This window comes from Procambarus clarkii, chromosome 21 (genome assembly GCF_040958095.1).
Source record: "Procambarus clarkii isolate CNS0578487 chromosome 21, FALCON_Pclarkii_2.0, whole genome shotgun sequence".
Taxonomy (NCBI): domain Eukaryota; kingdom Metazoa; phylum Arthropoda; class Malacostraca; order Decapoda; family Cambaridae; genus Procambarus; species Procambarus clarkii.
Genome location: NC_091170.1, coordinates 22,369,920 through 22,389,865, shown reverse-complemented (window position 1 = coordinate 22,389,865; position 19,946 = coordinate 22,369,920).

The window sequence follows — 19,946 nt, the reverse complement described above, 5'->3', positions numbered from 1 at the left end:
ATTCTCACAAATCGATCCTCACACATTAGGGGGAGTTTATATTATTTTTTTTATATATGCAGCCAATCAAATTACAGTATTAAACTACATATAATAGTAAATAACTTGTGTGTGTCTTATCTTACTGTATGGTAGGCTTAGTCCACCAGGTGTAACCGGGATGTGGACACCATATTATCCTCGTGAGAGGCTAGCTTCCATCACCCAAGTAACTGATGTACAAAGATTTTTTTTATGTTTATTGAATAAAATACAATATAAATCATATATTCATAAATTTTACAAGGCAATACTACATAACATATACAGTAGTACAATTCTCAGTAAACAAGTGTTTTATTATCACAGAACGTGAACTTTAAACCCCTAAATGTTATACTTATTTTTCTTTATATTATTTACAATATTAGAGATTATATTTTCATTAATTTACAGGGGAAATTATTACATTTATATATATTTTATATAATTCTCAGCAAACAACTTTTCCATATCATCACCGAGCATGAGCCGTAAACCCCAAATGTTATACCTGATCCTGCCTCGCAAGAACTTTAATATTTTGTCTACTGAGTAACCTTCCAGCCTGCCTACCCACACACAAAAAATGTAATCAGAAAGTAACATAATTATTGTATTCTTAATTTTCTTGCATTATAAGTCAATATGAAACATTAAAAACCTCATTAACTCCACTCTAATACTTGGTCCACATAAAGCTTTAAGAGTATCTCTAATCCAGTTTACAAGAACAACTTTCTGCTTACAGAAATAAAATATATGCATATTATTCTCAATTTCAGTACATTGGTCACACCTATTGTTGTCCTTAATGCCCAACATCAACAACCTATCATTAGTAGGAAGGGTCTCATGAATATAGCGATACAACAGCTCACGTTGTTTTGGGGCAATAAATTTAACATGAAGGTTTGCCCATATTACTTGCCAGCTAAAGAGTGGATATGCCTCCTCTACTCTAGGAACTATATTTGGTAGTATAACATCATACACTTGTTTACTGTTCATCATTAAAAACCCTTCAATATTACAAATCCGCCTGAGAACATCAATTGCACATGAATAAAAGTGCGGTGAAATAAAGGCCAGGTCAGTATACTCTGGCATATGTATCAAGGTCAGTATACTCTGGCATATGTATCAAGGTCAGTATACTCTGGCATATGTATCAAGGTCAGTATACTCTGGCATATGTATCAAGTAGCTAACACGTAATTTACAAAAGTAATGTCCTAGCGTATTTACACTATTCCTCTGCATTATCTCCTTTCTAAAGGTAACACATAAGATTGCCAATGACTTATGGTAAACATTCAGTATTCCTATTCCACCGTTTTTCTTACCTTTACATAGAGTAGTCCGTTTAATTGGTTGGTATCTAACATACCATACATATCTAAAAATAGTTTTGTCAATCTCCATAGCACTTTTCTTGTCTATGGGAAAGCTGCGAGTGTCGGAAAACCCGACACCATTTAATAATATTACATGCAATTTGCAGATAATATTGCTGCTGTTGTATACACAAGTTACCCATAGAAAATGTAGCTTGTAGTGGAATTTTCCATCAATAGGAAACGGGATGTCATTGCCACATAGTATGATAAATTCACCAGCTATTCTGTTGGGAATTATTCTTAAATACATTAGTCTTTGTACTTTTACCATCATAAAAACATCACATATAAATTAACTTAATTATCAGTATCAAAATAGAGTAGATATGACCCTTCTATCACTTACTAACATCTAGACAAAGTAAGCCAGTAGCGTCAGTGGTGACGGGGTGGTCAGCCATTGTTTGTTGAGACCAGAGGCGCAGGGGAGCAAATTCAGCTCCTATAACTTCTCTTGGACGAAGTGCTATGGAGATCAAAGTGTTCAACCATCATCAACACGCTGTCAACATGAACAAGGGAAGTGTCCTACCGAAACCAGTTTATCTAATCATTTCTGGCCAGTTAATGTTAGGTAGATATTGTTCGAACCGGTTAGGATGTGAACTAGCCTCTTTATAAAGGTAATTAAGCCTTGGTCCTTATTATTTAATGTGTTTTCTCTGATATAGCTGTCATATATTAGGATTCTGGCTTTATAGCTAGTGCCTTTTGACAGGACAAGAAGAGGAAGCAAGCTTGGTATATCAGTTACCAGGGTGATGGAAGCTAGCCTCATATTAGGATAATTTGATGTCTACATCCCAGTTATATCTGGTGGACTAAGCCTGCTGTACAATAAGATAAGGCACCTCCAATTTATTTACTAATAAATGTAGTTAATACTGTAGTTTGATTGGCTGCATATATATATATATATATATATATATATATATATATATATATATATATATATATATATATATATATATATATATATATATTAACGGCCAGCCTACTCATGAGAAACTCTCCAGACACAAAACAGAACGCTTTAAAAGAGACTAATGTCGTCTATGCCTTCAAATGCCCACTTGGGGACTGTAAGCTCCAAAAAACCCAGTATATAGGCAAGACAACAACATCTCTTTCTAGGCGTTTAACGATGCATAAGCAACAGGGCTTCATTAAGGAACATATAATCTCTTCCCATAACCAAACCATCGCCAGAGAAATCCTAGTAAACAACACAGAAATCATCGATAGATACAGCGATAGCAGGCGGCTTGACGTTTGCGAGGCACTACACATCAAGAAGTCAACACCAGCAATCAACAGCCAATTATTGCACAACTATATTCTACCCACCTCAAGACTCCGCTCCAATATAGAAGCATCAAGAAATATGGACCAATAGGCTTTCTACAAACACTTCTATTCAATACCCATTGTTTCTGTTCTGTCTTGTGTTGATACTTTTAATACCCTATTAATATCCCCTCCTGTTCTGTCTTGTGTTAATGCCACATCACCCTTCCCACCTCACTCAAATGTAGATATAAAATCAGAGATACGTTCTAATCAGTTGTGTATTTGTGAAGTCTTTGAAAATGTAATAAGTTTTACGAAACGCGCCCGTGTCGCGTCAGACTAGAAATAAAAATGAATTTTGGAGAAGTGATTTTTTATTTACCTCCAACAGTGAAGCGTAATGTACGAAAGATTGAGAAAATTCGTGTTAGAATTATTAATCTTACTTTTTCGGTCATATTTAATAATATATGTCTACAGGAAAGACTGCTACCAAAATATACTAATATATATATATATATATATATATATATATATATATATATAGAAGAAAAAAAATTGAAGAGGGCAACACAGTAGGGGCAATTAGGTTACTTACCAGCGAAGACACAATCGCCCCTAGAAATACCGCTACCGCCAACTCACTGAGAGATTAGCACCCTCCCAGATTACCATGGGAACCCACTGCTCGGGACACAAATGTCCCAGACATGGGACCTCTATTCCTCCAAGCGTCAGAGGTATACAAAGCCATCATGTCATTTCCGCCAGGCTCGGCAGGGGGATACACTGGAGTAAGACCTCAGCACCTCAAGGAGATGGTAAACCCAGTTCTCAGAGAAGTTGCCGAGACACTATTGTCAGAGGTCACGAAGTTTGTCAACGACTGCCTCTCTGGGTTGATCCCAGATACAATTAAACCCTTTTTCTTTGGAGCATCCCTTTGTGCCCTCAAGAAGAAGGATGGTGGAGTCAGACCCATTGCCGTGGGTGACACACTTCGGCGCCTTGTTGCTAGGGCAGCTGTCACAAAAATTAGCATAGACGCTGCGACGATGCTTCGACCCCATCAACTAGGTTTTGGTGTCCCCCATGGCTGTGAAGCAGCAGCTCATGCAGCACGAGCCTATATCAAGCACCTCCCAGAAAATAAGGCATTAATTAAATTAGAATTTAAAAATGCCTTCAACCAGGTAAAAAGGGATGTGGTACTGGAAGCAGTTCGAACAAGCTTTCCTTCTCTACTCCCCTTCGTCTCAGCAGGGTACAGTAGGGAATCGACGCTGCTGTTTGGGGAACATGAAGTTGTTTCTGCAGAAGGTGTCCAGCTTTGAGACCCACTTGCCCCTTTTCGTTTTTGCATGGCTGTTAAAGAGGTCACAAGCAGGTTGACCAGCGAACTCAACATCTGGTTCCTGGACGATGGCACCCTGGCAGGGACACAGGAGTCCCTGCTAGAAGATCTACAGCTGGTGAAATCTAAGGGAGAGGAGTTAGGACTCACCCTAAACCCATTAAAGTGTGAAATCATCTCATCTAGCCAACCAACTATAGATGCAGTGCGAATCATATTGCCAGGAGCCCAAGTGATCGCTCCCACCGACAGTGTGCTGCTAGGGGCACCTCTGGGCTCGAGCGCCATTGAGGTAGTCCTCGAAGAAAAGCTGAACGACCTGAGGAGGATGCAGGGAAGAATAGGGGCTTTGGACGCCCACGATGCTTTGTACCTTCTCACAAGGTGCCTGGCTTTGCCCAGACTGACCTATTTCCTAAGGTGTGCGCCCTCCTTCGACAGCCCAAAATTAAAAGCATATGACACACTCCTAAGGTCAATAACCGTGAAAGTGTTAAACCTCTCCCTGCAAGATGACCAATGGGACCAAGCAACGCTCCCAGTTAGACTCAGGGGGATAGGTATTCGCAAGGCGACACAGTTAGCATTGCCAGCATTCTTATCCTCGACCAGTGCAACAGGTGAATTAGTTAAGGAAATATTACCGGAACACCTAAGAGACTCCATTGGGATTCATGATCCCAAATTCGCGGAAGGAGCCGGTCAGTGGGACACTTTCGTCAACTCTCATCCTCGACCGACTTTTCCAAATGACTGCAAACAGTCCAAATGGGATAGCCCCATAGTGGAGAACATCGCCACATCATTGCTGGAGGCAGCTTCCAGGAAGGACAAAGCGCGTCTTCTAGCTGTGCAAGCGCCCCATGCTGGGGACTTCCTGTTGGCAGTCCCTAATTCCGCCTTGGGCACCCGCCTGGACAATCGGACCCTAAGTATTGGTGTCGCTCTGCGCCTTGCTGCCCCTATCTCCACCGAGCACCGGTGTATTAGCGGCCATGCACGGGCAGACCAATACAGGCAGCCATGGTCTCATCTGTCGTAAGACACAGGGAAAGATTGCCAGACATGAAGCAGTCAATGACATCATCAAGAGAAGTTTGGCTTCAGCTGGGTGCCCAGCACAAAGGGAACCTCAGTTGTGCAGACCTGACAACAGCCAAAAACGCCCAGATGGAGTCACCCTGCAGCCGTGGAGGGAAGGTAAATAGGTCGTGTGGGACTACACGTGTGCATCCACATTGGCTGATATCTATCTACCTTACAGCGCAGCTGAGGGAGGCGGGGCGGCCACCTTCAGGGAGACCCAGAAAACTAACAAGTACAGGGACCTAGAACGTTGTTACAGGTTCGTGCCAATAGGCTCTGAGACTCTGGGCGCCTGGGGTAAATGTGCACTTAAGTTCCTGAAGGAGCTGGGCGAGGAACTCATTGGGGAAGACTAGAGACCCAAGAGCGGCCAGTTTTATGTTCCAGCGCCTCAGTGTCGCTGTTCAGAGGGAAAATGCGTGCTGTATCTTGGGTACGCACCCGACCCCCGAGGAGCTGGACGAGGTCTTCGAACACTGATTGGTATATTGTTATATAAGTGTGTGTTTTCTGTAAACTGTAGCATTGCAATAAAATCAAATAAAAAAAATAATAGGGGTGGTAGGAGAGGAAAAGATTAAAGTATTCAGTGAGAATCCACAAGGTCTTCTCTGAACACTATTTATTTTCTTCTTCGAGGATGTGGGTCCCTTTAATTAAACTAGTGGTGGTACTCCTAAATATATATATATATATATATATATATATATATATATATATATATATATATATATATATATATATATTTAATATAAACCCCCCTAATGTGTAAGGATCGATTTGTGAGATTATTGCAATCCACTTAACATCATACCAATTGCTATCAAAATATATAAATTAACGTAAATATAAATTCTATATAAATTCATATAAATAAATATAAATCTCACAGGTCGGTTCCCACAGCATGACAAATACCACACTTTAGACAAAATTTTGCAATAGATTATTACAGCCTTCTGAAACAGGGTCACTTTCCTATTTGACAACATATTCGTTGCAACTACTATAATTCCACATAGTACTTGCCAATTCGTAACCAATGTTGTTTCATATGTTATACACCAGTAAATCCCAAGAGCTTTAATAGACTCCACTACCTTGAACCATGAACCTGTCCAGGTAACCTTATTACACCAACTGCCAAGCCCCATCATACACGCTTCAATCTTGTTAATAACAGCACCTATTGCTCTTTCGAAGTTGTCTAACTCATTCTGAACATTCACCACCGAGTCTTCTGTCGACACAAAAATAGTTGTATCGTCTGCATAACCAACAACAGGAAGTATCATAGCATTAGGAAGACGAGGTGGAACAATAAAGTCATTGATTATTATTGCCAAGTACAGTGGCTCTTGAAATATAACATACAAAATCATTGAAAGGGGACATCCCTGACGTACAGATCGTTCAACTGAAAAAGGTTTACTTAAGACTCCATTGATACAGACGCTGCTCCGACACTCTTTATAAAGCATACGGATCCAATCAATAAATTCTTGTGCCACTCCTACCCTATCCAATATTGCTAATACAAACTGAACATCAACACGGTCAAAGGCTTTCGACCAGTCGAGGTTTATCATGGAGGAAGGAACATTATTCTCAGACACATAATACATAACATCCCTAATTACATTATTACAATTGATTATAGATCTTCCAGGCACACCACAAAACTGTTCCTTTGATATAATTTTATCCATTGCAATCCTAAGTCTATTTGCCAGCAATTTCGATATTATTTTATAATCCTGGTTTAGCAAGGAAAGTGGCCTCCAGTTCGTTAGAATATGCAAATCACCCGTTTTTGGTATCATCTTAATAATCCCATGAGATTGTGACATGCTAAGCTTCCTATGCTGTATGCTATACTGCACCACTTGTACAAAGTCTTTACCAATGACATCCCATAGATAGAAATAAAATTCCGCCGGGAACCCATCACAGCCAGGTGATTTACCCTTCTTTAAACTCCTGACCACACTCCACACTTCCTGCTTATCTACATCTTCCAACAATGACATGTTATCATCCTGGGTTAAAACCCGGGTACATTTTCCAAGGAAAAAATCCCGCATATCTTGGTCTACGTTCACTTTTTTGTACAATTTCTCTAATTCACCTCGAACATAACATCATTAATCCTATCATTAATCTGGAGCCGAACATTGACTCCTTCAGATATTTCATCCTGCATTTTGTTATTTTGTCCTTTAAAATGGTAATTTCTTCATACTTGTCTAATCCCATATTGACCTTTGCATAAAGTTGTTTTAATCTGTGTTGGAATAAGGTTAACAGACCATATTTTTCAGCAGCCTTTCTTTTGGACACTTTCACGATGAAACTTTTGCATGCAATTTTACACATGTCCCACCACTCCAACAGACATCTGAACTTATGCTTTTGCCCAACCAGGTGTTCCCACAATACTTGAAAATTATCAATTACATCTCTACTCTGGAACAGACTGCAAATGAGCTTCCATGACCCTGTCACCACTGTAACCTGATCGTCAATAACAAGCTTCACCACAACCATACAATGACTTCCTACAGCTGACCGGAACAGTACTGCAAGAACTAATTTTAGCGTGTAATGTGTGCATATATATTCTATCAAGCCTAGAACCGTAATTCTGGCGAACATATATGTACTCATAAACACCTCCGTTAATGCTATTCGCATCCTTGATACCAATACATTTCAAAAGTGTAATTAAAGCAGGAGATACACATGTGTTCGACAGAAAGCTACAATCTCTCACAGAAGTGACACAATTAAAGTGGCCACCAAAAATAACTTTACGTGTATCATTTCTGAAAAAATACAGTAACTCTTTAGAGAACAATTCCTCCCTCTCTTTCTTCCTGTGGGTGCCAGAGGAAGCATACACATTAAGCAAAGGAACTATGGTGTCAAAAAAGGAAATCCCCGCATATAAAACATTACTATTATCATCCATTTCAGTATTAAGAACCTTGATGTGGGCTTGTTTAGCAATCAATATCATCGTACTATCTTTCAACAAGTTCGTTGGATTTATTAGGATTTCAAAGTAATCAAGCAGCACATCAAGTATCTTAACATCTTGTACATTGTGTTCTTGCACTAAAAGTACATCCAATTTATGATATTTAAACAATGATAACAGCAGCAACTGTTAGTTTCTACAATTGAGCCCATTAATATTCAAAGTAGCACAATTAAAATTAATAGGCTTCCCGAATTTAATTTTGAGAGAGAACAAAATTATTCTTTATCCATCGGTATCTCACTCTACACTGAGTGTCTTCTTTCCCTTTTCGAAATCTAAGTGTAATATTTTCCCTCGTGGCTCGATTCTGTTCATGTCCCACAATATCCCACCATGTCTTATCACTGTTCTCTTTACCATGATCCTCACTCACCGGTTGTACGGTGCCCTCGCTACGTTTCTGTGACTCTTCGTGGCCTTGGTCACGGTGAACTTCAACGGTAACCACCTGGTCAATTTTTTCAGAGACTTTTAATTCAGCGGCGCAGTCCTTCATACGTATCAGATCAATACTCTGGGTTAATTTTTTCCCACATGTCTTCACATGACTGGTTACATAACCAGCCTTAACACAACCCATACCCTTTCTACCAGACCATACTGAAGAGGGTGGAGTTGCCCTCTGCACAGACATTTCTACATCACTATCTCGCATGGTGTCATCCTCTACATCCAGTTGACAACCAATTACTTGTTCTATCGTCACCTCACCAGGGTCAGCACCACCGTCAGCATCGCAGCTCTGGGCAGCGTCAGTGACTATGTTATGGGAATCCACATGAACATTGTCCTGACTTACCTCACACTCACCAGGTTGAGTGACAGCAGGTAAAGCGTCCTGAGCAGTGTCGTCAGCACCGTCCTTGCCTGCTTTACCTTTATCGTCCTGACCTAAGTCACCTGCACCGTCCTCACTCGCACTGGGAGTAGTTTCCACAGACGTTTCACGTACACAGTTGTGGGTTACTTCATCTACCTCACCTGGAACTGCAGTATTTACAATAGTGGGTTCATTTCCTGATACACTGTCCTCTATTAATGGCGGAAAGTCATGTTCACGAAAAATGTTGATAGGTTCTGATGCCTCCACCTGGCAGGCAGCAGCCATGTGACCAGTACGCCCACACTTGAAAAACAAGTTTTCAGTTGTCCACTGTATATAAATTTAATATAATGACCTGCTACTGACACTGATGAAGGAATATTATGGTGAAGTTCCATTTTTACTGTTCTTGATCCATTGAAACACCCTTTTCCTGATCCATAGGTCTATATATTGAAACGAACATTGTCCACTTTTCCATGTTGTTCCAGTATGTGAATAATAGTTCCATTCAACATTTCAAATGGCGCATCGCTCACAGAAACGTATGTAAACGTTTTGCTCAAATTAATCACCTTTCCCATTAGGTAAACTGATAATGTCATCATCATACTTGTTTAGAAACTCTGAAAACGCCACATTGTTTTCATATTTCACCGTCACTCTGTTCTCTGGCAGTGGTTGGTAACCAAATATTTCGTCCATCTTTATCTGTAACACATCGAAGATCGTCGTGCAGACAAGCTCATAATCAGTGTTACAACTGAACTTGAGTCCTACGGACTCCTTCTGTTTGAATGGAGGTGTGCAGGAGCCCATGATGATGGTAAATATACCACGCCTAACGTGATGCTATCCGCCCATCAGTCAACACGCCGGCCAACAGCGACGACTAACACGTCCACCCACGAGACGCCAGTAGCAGAGAGAAACAAAACACGTCTGCTCACCACCACGTCCACGACGCGACTCTGTACCAAGATTAAATCTTGCTTCCTCTTCTTTTTCCTATACAAGGGCACTAGCTGTAAAGCCGGAATCCTAATATATGACAGCTATATCAGATGAAACATTTATATATTATTAGATAAGGACCCAGGACAAATTACCTGTGTTTAGTGGCTTGTCTAGTGTCCTAACTGGTTCGCCCTATATCTACTTAACATTAACTGGCCAGAAATGATTAGATAAACGGGTTTCGGTAAGACACTTCACTTGTTTAGATGTTGACTGCTGTTGATGTTGTCAGAAGCACTAATTTGATCTGCCTTAACACTTCGTCCAAAAGAATTATAGGAGCGGAACTTGCTCGAACGACTCGGTCATTTTAACAATGGTTGACCTCCTTCACCACTGACGCCTTGGCTCTCCATATCCAGAGTTCAATATGTGGCAGAAGCGTCATATTTACTCTATTTTGATACTGATAATTAAGTTAATTCAAATGATATGTTTTTATGATGTAAAAAGTCCAGTGACTATTGTATTTAAGAATAATTCCCAACAGAATAGCTGGTGAATTTATAACACTATGTGGCAATGATATTCCGTTTTTCCGATGGAAAATTCCACTGCAAGCTACATTTTCTATGGGTTAACTTGTAAATACAACAGCAGCAATATTATCTGCATATTGCATTTAATATTAGTAAATGGTGTCGGGTTTTTCCACAAGGGTTGTCAAGTGTGGTGAAGGTGTGGCAAGTGTTGTCAAGTGTGGTGGAGGTGTGGCAAGTGTTGTCAAGTGTGGTGGAGGTGTGGCAAGTGTTGTCAAGTGTGGTGGTGGTATGGCAAGTGTTGTCAAGTGTGGTGGAGGCGTGGCAAGTGTGGTGGAGGTGTGGTAAGTGTTGTCAAGTGTTGTGGTGGTGCAGCAAGTGTTGTCAAGTGTGGTGGAGGTGTGGCAAGTGTGGTGGTGGTATGGCAAGTGTTGTCAAGTGTGGTGGAGGCGTGGCAAGTGTGGTGGAAGTGTGGTGAAGGTGTGGCAAGTGTTGTCAAGTGTGGTGGAGGCGTGGCAAGTGTTGTCAAGTGTGGTGGAGGTGTGGCAAGTGTTGTTAAGTGTGGTGGAGGTGTGGCAAGTGTTGTCAAGTGTGGTGGAGGTGTGGCAAGTGTTGTCAAGTGTGGTGGAGGCGTGGCAAGTGTTGTCAAGTGTGGTGGAGGCGTGGCAAGTGTTGTCAAGTGGTGTCAAGTGTGGTGGAGGTGTGGCAAGTGTGGTGGAGGTGTGGCAAGTGTTGTCAAGTGTGGTGGTGGTGTGGCAAGTGTTGTCAAGTGGGGTGGTGGTGTGGCAAGTGTTGTCAAGTGTGGTGGAGGTGTGGCAAGTGTTGTCAAGTGTGGTGGAGGTGTGGCAAGTGTTGTCAAGTGTGGTGGTGGTGTGGCAAGTGTTGTCAAGTGTGGTGGTGGTGTGGCAAGTGTTGTCAAGTGTGGTGGAGGCGTGGCAAGTGTGGCAAGTGGTGTCAAGTGTGGTGGAGGTGTGGCAAGTGTTGTCAAGTGTGGTGGAGGTGTGGCAAGTGTGGCAAGTGGTGTCAAGTGTGGTGGAGGTGTGGCAAGTGGTGTCAAGTGTGGTGGAGGTGTGGCAAGTGTTGTCAAGTGTGGTGGAGGTGTGGCAAGTGTGGCAAGTGGTGTCAAGTGTGGTGGAGGTGTGGCAAGTGTTGTCAAGTGTGGTGGAGGTATGGCAAGTGGTGTCAAGTGTGGTGGAGGTGTGGCAAGTGTGTCAAGTGTGGTGGAGGTGTGGCAAGTGTTGTCAAGTGTGGTGGAGGTGCGGCAAGTGGTGTCAAGTGTGGTGGAGGTGTGGCAAGTGTTGTCAAGTGTGGTGGAGGTGTGGCAAGTGTTGTCAAGTGTGGTGGAGGTGTGGCAAGTGTTGTCAAGTGTGGTGGAGGTGTGGCAAGTGTTGTCAAGTGTGGTGGAGGTGTGGCAAGTGTTGTCAAGTGTGGTGGAGGTGTGGCAAGTGTTGTCAAGTGTGGTGGTGGTGTGGCAAGTGTTGTCAAGTCTGGTGGAGGCGTGGCAAGTGTGGTGGAGGTGTGGCAAGTGTTGTCAAGTGTGGTGGAGGTGTGGCAAGTGTTGTCAAGTGTGGTGGAGGTGTGGCAAGTGTTGTCAAGTATGGTGGAGGTGTGGCAAGTGTTGTCAAGTGTGGTGGAGGTGTGGCAAGTGTTGTCAAGTGTGGTGGTGGTGTGGCAAGTGTTGTCAAGTGTGGTGGTGGTGTGGCAAGTGTGGTGGAGGTGTGGCAAGTGTTGTCAAGTGTGGTGGAGGTGTGGCAAGTGTTGTCAAGTGTGGTGGAGGTGTGGCAAGTGTTGTCAAGTGTGGTGGTGGTGTGGCAAGTGTGGTGGAGGTGTGGCAAGTGTTGACAAGTGTGGTGGAGGTGTGGCAAGTGTTGTCAAGTGTGGTGAAGGTGTGGCAAGTGTTGTCAAGTGTGGTGGAGGTGTGGCAAGTGTTGTCAAGTGTGGTGGAGGTGTGGCAAGTGTTGTCAAGTGTGGTGGTGGTGTGGCAAGTGTGGTGGAGGTGTGGCAAGTGTTGTCAAGTGTGGTGGAGGTGTGGCAAGTGTTGTCAAGTGTGGTGGAGGCGTGGCAAGTGTGGTGGTGGTATGGCAAGTGTTGTCAAGTGTGGTGGTGGTATGGCAAGTGTTGTCAAGTGTGGTGGAGGTGTGGCAAGTGTTGTCAAGTGTGGTGGAGGTGTGGCAAGTGTTGTCAAGTGTGGTGGAGGTGTGGCAAGTGTTGTCAAGTGTGGTGGAGGTGTGGCAAGTGTTGTCAAGTGTGGTGGAGGCATGACAAGTGTTGTCAAGTGTGGGGGAGGCGTGGGAAGGGTTGTCAAGTGTGGTGGAGGCGTGGGAAGGGTTGTCAAGTGGGGTGACAGGTGGTGACTGATCACTGGTAGTGACTGGTAGTGACTGGTATCCAGTCACTACCAGAATCCAGGTATTCAAATCCAGGGATCCCATCACAATGGTTGTACTCTTCAAGTCACTTGTGCTGTCCCGTCTCGAGTACTGCTCAGTACTCACTTCCCCCTTCAGAGCAGGAGAGATTGCTGAAATAGAGGGAATACAGAGAACATATACGGCACGCATAGACGAGATAAAACACCTAAATTATTGGGATCGTCTCAAAGCTCTCCAAATGTACTCTCTAGAAAGGAGACGAGAGAGATACCAAATAATATACACATGGAAAATACTGGAGGGTCAGGTCCCAAATCTACACAGTAAAATAACAACGTACTGGAGTGAACGATATGGAAGAAAATGCAAGATTGAACCAGTGAAGAGCAGATGTGCCATAGGCACAATCAGAGAGCACTGTATAAACATCAGAGGTCCGCGGTTGTTCAACGTTCTCCCAGCGAGCATAAGAAATATTGCCGGAACAACCGTGGACATCTTCAAGAGAAAACTGGACGGTTTTCTAAGAGAAGTTCCGGATCAGCCGGGCTGTGGTGGGTACGTGGCCCTGCGGGCCGCTCCAAGCAACAGCCTGGTGGACCAAACTCTCACAAGTCGAGCCTGGCCTCGGGCCGGGCTTGGGGAGTAGAAGAACTCCCAGAACCCCATCAACCAGGTATCAACCAGGTAGTGACTGGTGGTGACTGGTAGTAACTGGTCACTTGTAGTGATTGGTGGTGACTGGTGTTATGGCCCCAGGTAGCCTGAAGAACGAGTCTGAGAGTTATTCCACATACGAGACATAATTGAGAGGTCAGATGAAAAAAAAAAATATATATATATATATATATATATATATATATATATATATATATATATATATATATATATATATATATATATATATATATATATACATATATATATATGCACAACTTGCCTAAACACCGCAATTGAGATTATACAACCTTAGAACACTTTCCCACCAGGAGATTCGAACCCTAGCCAGCACAGAAGCCTTACAGCAACTGGCATAACTGGTAAGCCTTTAACCCACTGCACCACAGCTCAGACCCCTAAATGAGATGGCAATTTCGGAGTATTTCACCTCCAAAGATCACCACCTCCCAAGGGCAACTAGAGCATAGTGAGGGGCTACTCACTTTCTTTCACTTTTTCACCCCCTCACTTTTTAGGGGTCTGAGCTGTGGTGCAGTGGGTTAAAGGCTTACCAGTTATGCCAGTTGCTGTAAGGCTTCTGTGCTGGCTAGGGTTCGAATCTCCTGGTGGGAAAGTGTTCTAAGGTTATATATATATATATATATATATATATATATATATATATATATATATATATATATATATATATATATATATATATATATATATATATATATATATATATATATATATATATATATATATATATATATATATATATATATATATATATTAGGGGTACCACCTCTGGTGCAATTGCAGGGACCCACATCCTCGAAGAAGAAAACAAAGAGCATTCAGAGAAGATCTTGTGGATTCTCACTGAATACTTTATTCTTTTCTTCTCCTACCACGCCTATTATTTTTTGTATCTTTTGTTTTATTTTATTGCAATGCTACAGTTTACAGAGAACACACACACACACAAATATATAACAATTAAACAATCAGCGTTCGAAGACCTCGTCAAGTTCCTCATAGGTTGGGTGCGTACCCAGGATACAGCACACATTTCCCCTCTGAACTGCGACACTGAGGCGCTGGGACAGGAAACTGGCTGCTCGTGGGTCTCTAGTTTTCCCAATGAGTTCCTCACCCACCTCCTTTAAAAACTTGAGTGCTCATTTACCCCAGGCGCCCAGAGTCTTAGAGCCTATCGGCCTGTAACAACGTTCTAGGTCTCTGTACTTGTTCATTTTCTGCGTCTCCTTGAAGGTGGCTGCCCCACCTCCCTCCGCTGAGCTGTAACGTAAATAGGTATCAGCCAATATAGATGCACAGGTGTAATCCCATACGACCTGTTTACCTTTCCTCCACGGCTGCAGGGTGACTCCATCTGGGCGTTTTTGGCTGTTGTCAGGTCTGCACAACTGATGCTCCCTTTGTTCTGGACACCCAGCTGTAGCCAAACTTCTCTTGATGATGTCATTGACTGCTTCGTGTCTGGCAATCTTTCCCTGTGTCTTACGACAGATGAGACCATGGCTGCCGTATTGGTCTGCCCGTACATGGCCGCAAACACACCGGTGTTCGGTGGAGATAGGGGCGGCAAGGTGCAGAGCAACACCAATACTTAGGGCCCGATGGTCCAGGCGGGTGCCCAAGGCAGAATTAGGGACTGCCAACAGGAAGTCCCCAGCATGGGGGGCTTGCACAACTAGGAGACGCGCTCTGTCCTTCCTGGAAGCTGCCTCCAGCAATACTTTGGCGATGTTCTCCACTATGGGACTATCCCATTTGGCCTGTTTACCGTCGTTTGGAAAAAATGGTCGGGTATGTGAATTGGCAAGAGTGTCCCACTGACCAGCTCCTTCCACAAATTTGGGATCATGGAACATATATATATATATATATATATATATATATATATATATATATATATATATATATATATATATATATATATATATATATATATATATATATATATGCAATAAAGGTCGTTGACTTTTATTGTCAACGTTAATATTAACATGTTAATAACGTTGGTCATTATTAACATGTTCAGAGGATGAACATGTTAATAACTGATATGAAATGAGATGTCAAAGCTTTGGCGACATGACGTGAGTCTCGCGGGACGACGGCATGACCTTACTTGAGCACCAGGGGTCGTGAGAGAGGGTCGCGCTTTGCTGAGCTCTTGGCAAAGGAGGAACCCCCTAGTTGTGTGCTCCAAGAAGAGGAGGTAATCAAGCAGGCATTTATGTGTGATGCCTGAGGACGATTTTAAGTGCTCATGTCAGGAGTAGAAGAAGCCTTATGATGCAGTCCTATAGTGATTTTGTGGGCGACCTGTGTGGGCACCATTGTGAGGACCAGGACTTGAGCGCCCTCGATACAGACTCTGCGGTAAGCTCATATAACATTTGTTACAGTGGTTAAATTAATAATGCTTGATCGTGTGCCCAATAATCATGGCAGATGTTTATACATGTAGGATAGATATTTTATTAAGGCTGTGACCTGAAATAAGAGAGTAGAGATAGGAGAACGTATTGGAGGGAGGAGTGATACGTCCTCCCTCGACGAAGGTCAGTGGATGAATGAGGCTGGGGGGGGGGGGTGAGGGGGAGACCCCGGCTTGCGGAGGCGGCCAGCAGCAAGTCTGGACACCTTGAAGACGGACTCGCCCAAGATGGGGAAAGGACTGTCGCGGCGACGCGTTCAGGTTTAATGAGAGGTTGGATGGAGGCGTTTCATTGTCTGTGAATACGTTGCAGGTTAGTGTGGGGAGGAGTTGATAAAAGAACTTGAGGACAGGGAAGAAGTTATTGGGGAAACTTCGAGGCTGGAGAAGTGTATGCTGAAATCTGTGGGAGAGCAGAACTCTATATTGAGGAGTTGACCTCAAGCAGTGTAAAGGAGCAGTGAGGAGGAGTTTCACGTGTCTCCATGGAATCAGTAGTGAAGCATCACTGGTGTTTGAATTGACTTCATTGTGCAGCAGTTTTGGGATAATGCTTATTGGCGTGTAAGACACCGAGTAAGCTGAGAGATTGATTTCCTCTTGTGTTGGGGAATATTTATGCAGATGTTTCTTGTGCTTCAGTCACAGGCTGAGTTTATATATGTTTATGGTTGAGTGTATAATATTGTTATGACTAGATTTCCCCCCCATCTAGTGAGGGTGTAGTAAGTGGTAAGCCAGGAGTTGGGCAGTCACTTGATATGAATGGTTGGTGAAGCCAGGGTATGATATTGGATTGCTACCGGGTTGTAACAGCTTAGAGTGAAGCATGACACTATTTTAATGTTTTCATGTCATGTATTGTATTTGTTTTTTCATTTATTAAATGTGTATTGTTAGCTGGCTTTTGCTCTTGTCCTGATGAGGCTTCCCAGAAATCAGGAGAGAGAGAAAGAGAGAGAGAGAGGATCACATATGCAGACAGGGTGGCAGAGAATACAAAATTCGAAAAAAAGGGAATTTAACAGATCATACCAAACAATGAGAGAATGGGGAGTCACGGCGGCTCAAGTAGGGTGTGTGTGTGTGTGTACACCGAACAACGATGCCAGAGTTGGAGCTACACCCTCCTGAGTAAATTTCAAGCACTCCAGTGTCCACTGCTGATCGACCAATGGTAGCGGGAGTGTGGCTGCCAAGGTCGGTTGTTTGTTCTGGCAGAGAGTTGTTGGGGGAAGTTGTCCGCCTGTACTCAAGTAACAGTCTGGTGCAGCAACCAGAGCTCTCTTTGGAGGTTTAGGTTCCATTATCCCCAACCCCCTCAGGCCAGAATACTGGTGACTGGTCACTGGTGATGACTGGTAGTGACTGGTCACTGGTGATGACTTGTAGTGACTGGTCACTGGTGATGACTGGTGGTGACTTGTCACTGGTGATGACTGGTAGTGACTGGTCACTGGTGATGACTGGTGGTGACTTGTCACTGGTGATGACTGGTGGTGACTGGTCACTGGTGATGACTGGTAGTGACTGGTCACTGGTGATGACTGGTAGTGACTGGTCACTGGTGATGACTGGTAGTGACTGGTCACTGGTGATGACTGGTCACTGGTGATGACTGGTAGTAACTGGTCACTGGTGATGACTGGTAGTGACTGGTCACTGGTGATGACTGGTAGTGACTGGTCACTGGTGATGACTGGTAGTGACTGGTCACTGGTGATGACTGGTAGTGACTGGTCACTGATGATGACTGGTAGTGACTGGTCACTGGTGATGACTGGTGGTGACTTGTCACTGGTGATGACTGGTTACTGGTGATGACTGGTCACTGGAGATGACTGGTAGTGACTGGTCACTGCTGATGAGTGGTCACTGGTGATGACTGGTGGTGACTTGTCACTGGTGATGACTGGTTACTGGTGATGACTGGTCACTGGAGATGACTGGTAGTGACTGGTCACTGCTGATGAGTGGTCACTGGTGATGACTGGTGGTGACTGGTCACTGCTGATGAGTGGTCACTGGTGATGACTGGTGGTGACTGGTCACTGGTGATGACTGGTTACTGGTGATGACTGGTCGCTGGTGATGACTTGTTACTGGTGGTGACTGGTCGCTGGAGATGACTTGTTACTGGTGGTGACTGGTCACTGCTGATGAGTGGTCACTGGTGATGACTGGTCACTGGTGATGATTGGTGGTGACTGGTCACTGCTGATGACTGGTGATGACTGGTGGTGACTGGTCACTGGTGATGACTGGTTACTGGTGATGACTGGTCACTGGTGATGACTGGTCACTGGTGGTGACTGGTCACTGGTGATGACTGGTCACTGGTGATGACTGGTCACTGGTGATGACTGGTCAGCGGTGATGACTGGTCACTTGTGGTGACTGGTGGTGACTGGTGGTGACTTGTTACTGGTGGTGACTGGTTACTGGTGGTCACTGGTGGTGACTGGTTACTGGTGGTCACTGGTGGTGACTGGTTACTGGTGGTCACTGGTGGTGACTGGTTACTGGTGGTGACTGGTGGTGACTGATCACTGGTGGTGACTGGTCACTTGTGGTGACTGGTGGTGACTGGTGGTGACATGTTACTGGTGGTGACTGGTTACTGGTGGTCACAGGTGGGGACTGGTCACTGGTGGTGACTGGTCACTGGTGATGACTGGTCAGTGGTGATGACTGGTCACTTGTGGTGACTGGTGGTGACTGGTGGTCACTGGTAGGGACTGGTCACTGGTGGGGACTGGTCACTGGTGGTGACTGGTCGCTGGTGGTGACTGGTCACTGGTGGTGACTGGTCACTGGTGGTGACTGGTCACTGGTGGTGACTGGTCACTGGTGGGGACTGGTCACTGGTGGGGACTGGTCGCTGGTGGGGACTGGTCACTGGTGGTGACTGGTCGCTGGTGGTGACTGGTCACTGGTGGTGACTGGTCACTGGTGGTGACTGGTCGCTGGTGGGGACTGGTCACTGGTGGTGACTGGTCGCTGGTGGGGACTGGTCACTGGTGGTGACTGGTCACTGGTGGTGACTGGTCACTGGTGGTGACTGGTCACTGGTGGTGACTGGTCGCTGGTGGGGACTGGTCACTGGCGATGACTGGTCACTGGTGGTGACTGGTCGCTGGTGGGGACTGGTCACTGGCGGTGACTGGTCACTGGTGGTGACTGGTCACTGGTGGTGACTGGTCGCTGGTGGTGACTGGTCACTGGTGGTGACTGGTCACTGGTGGTGATTGGTCGCTGGTGGTGACTGGTCACTGGCGGTGACTGGTCACTGGTGGTGACTGGTCACTGGCGGTGACTGGTCACTGGTGGGGACTGGTCACTGGTGGTGACTGGTCGCTGGTGGGGACTGGTCACTGGTGGTGACTGGTCACTGGTGGTGACTGGTCGCTGGTGGGGACTGGTCACTGGTGGGGACTGGTCGCTGGTGGTGACTGGTCACTGGTGGTGACTGGTCGCTGGTGGGGGCTGGTCACTGGTGGTGACTGGTCACTGGTGGTGACTGGTCGCTGGTGGGGACTGGTCACTGGTGGGGACTGGTCGCTGGTGGTGACTGGTCACTGGTGGGGACTGGTCGCTGGTGGGGACTGGTCACTGGTGGTGACTGGTCGCTGGTGGGGACTGGTCGCTGGTGGGGACTGGTCGCTGGTGGGGACTGGTCGCTGGTGGGGACTGGTCGCTGGTGGTGACTGGTCGCTGGCGGTGACTGGTCGCTGGTGGGGACTGGTCACTGGTGGTGACTGGTCGCTGGTGGTGACTGGTCGCTGGTGGGGACTGGTCGCTGGTGGGGACTGGTCGCTGGTGGGGACTGGTCGCTGGTGGTGACTGGTCACTGGTGGTGACTGGTCGCTGGTGGGGGCTGGTCACTAGTGGTGACTGGTCACTGGTGGTGACTGGTCGCTGGTGGGGACTGGTC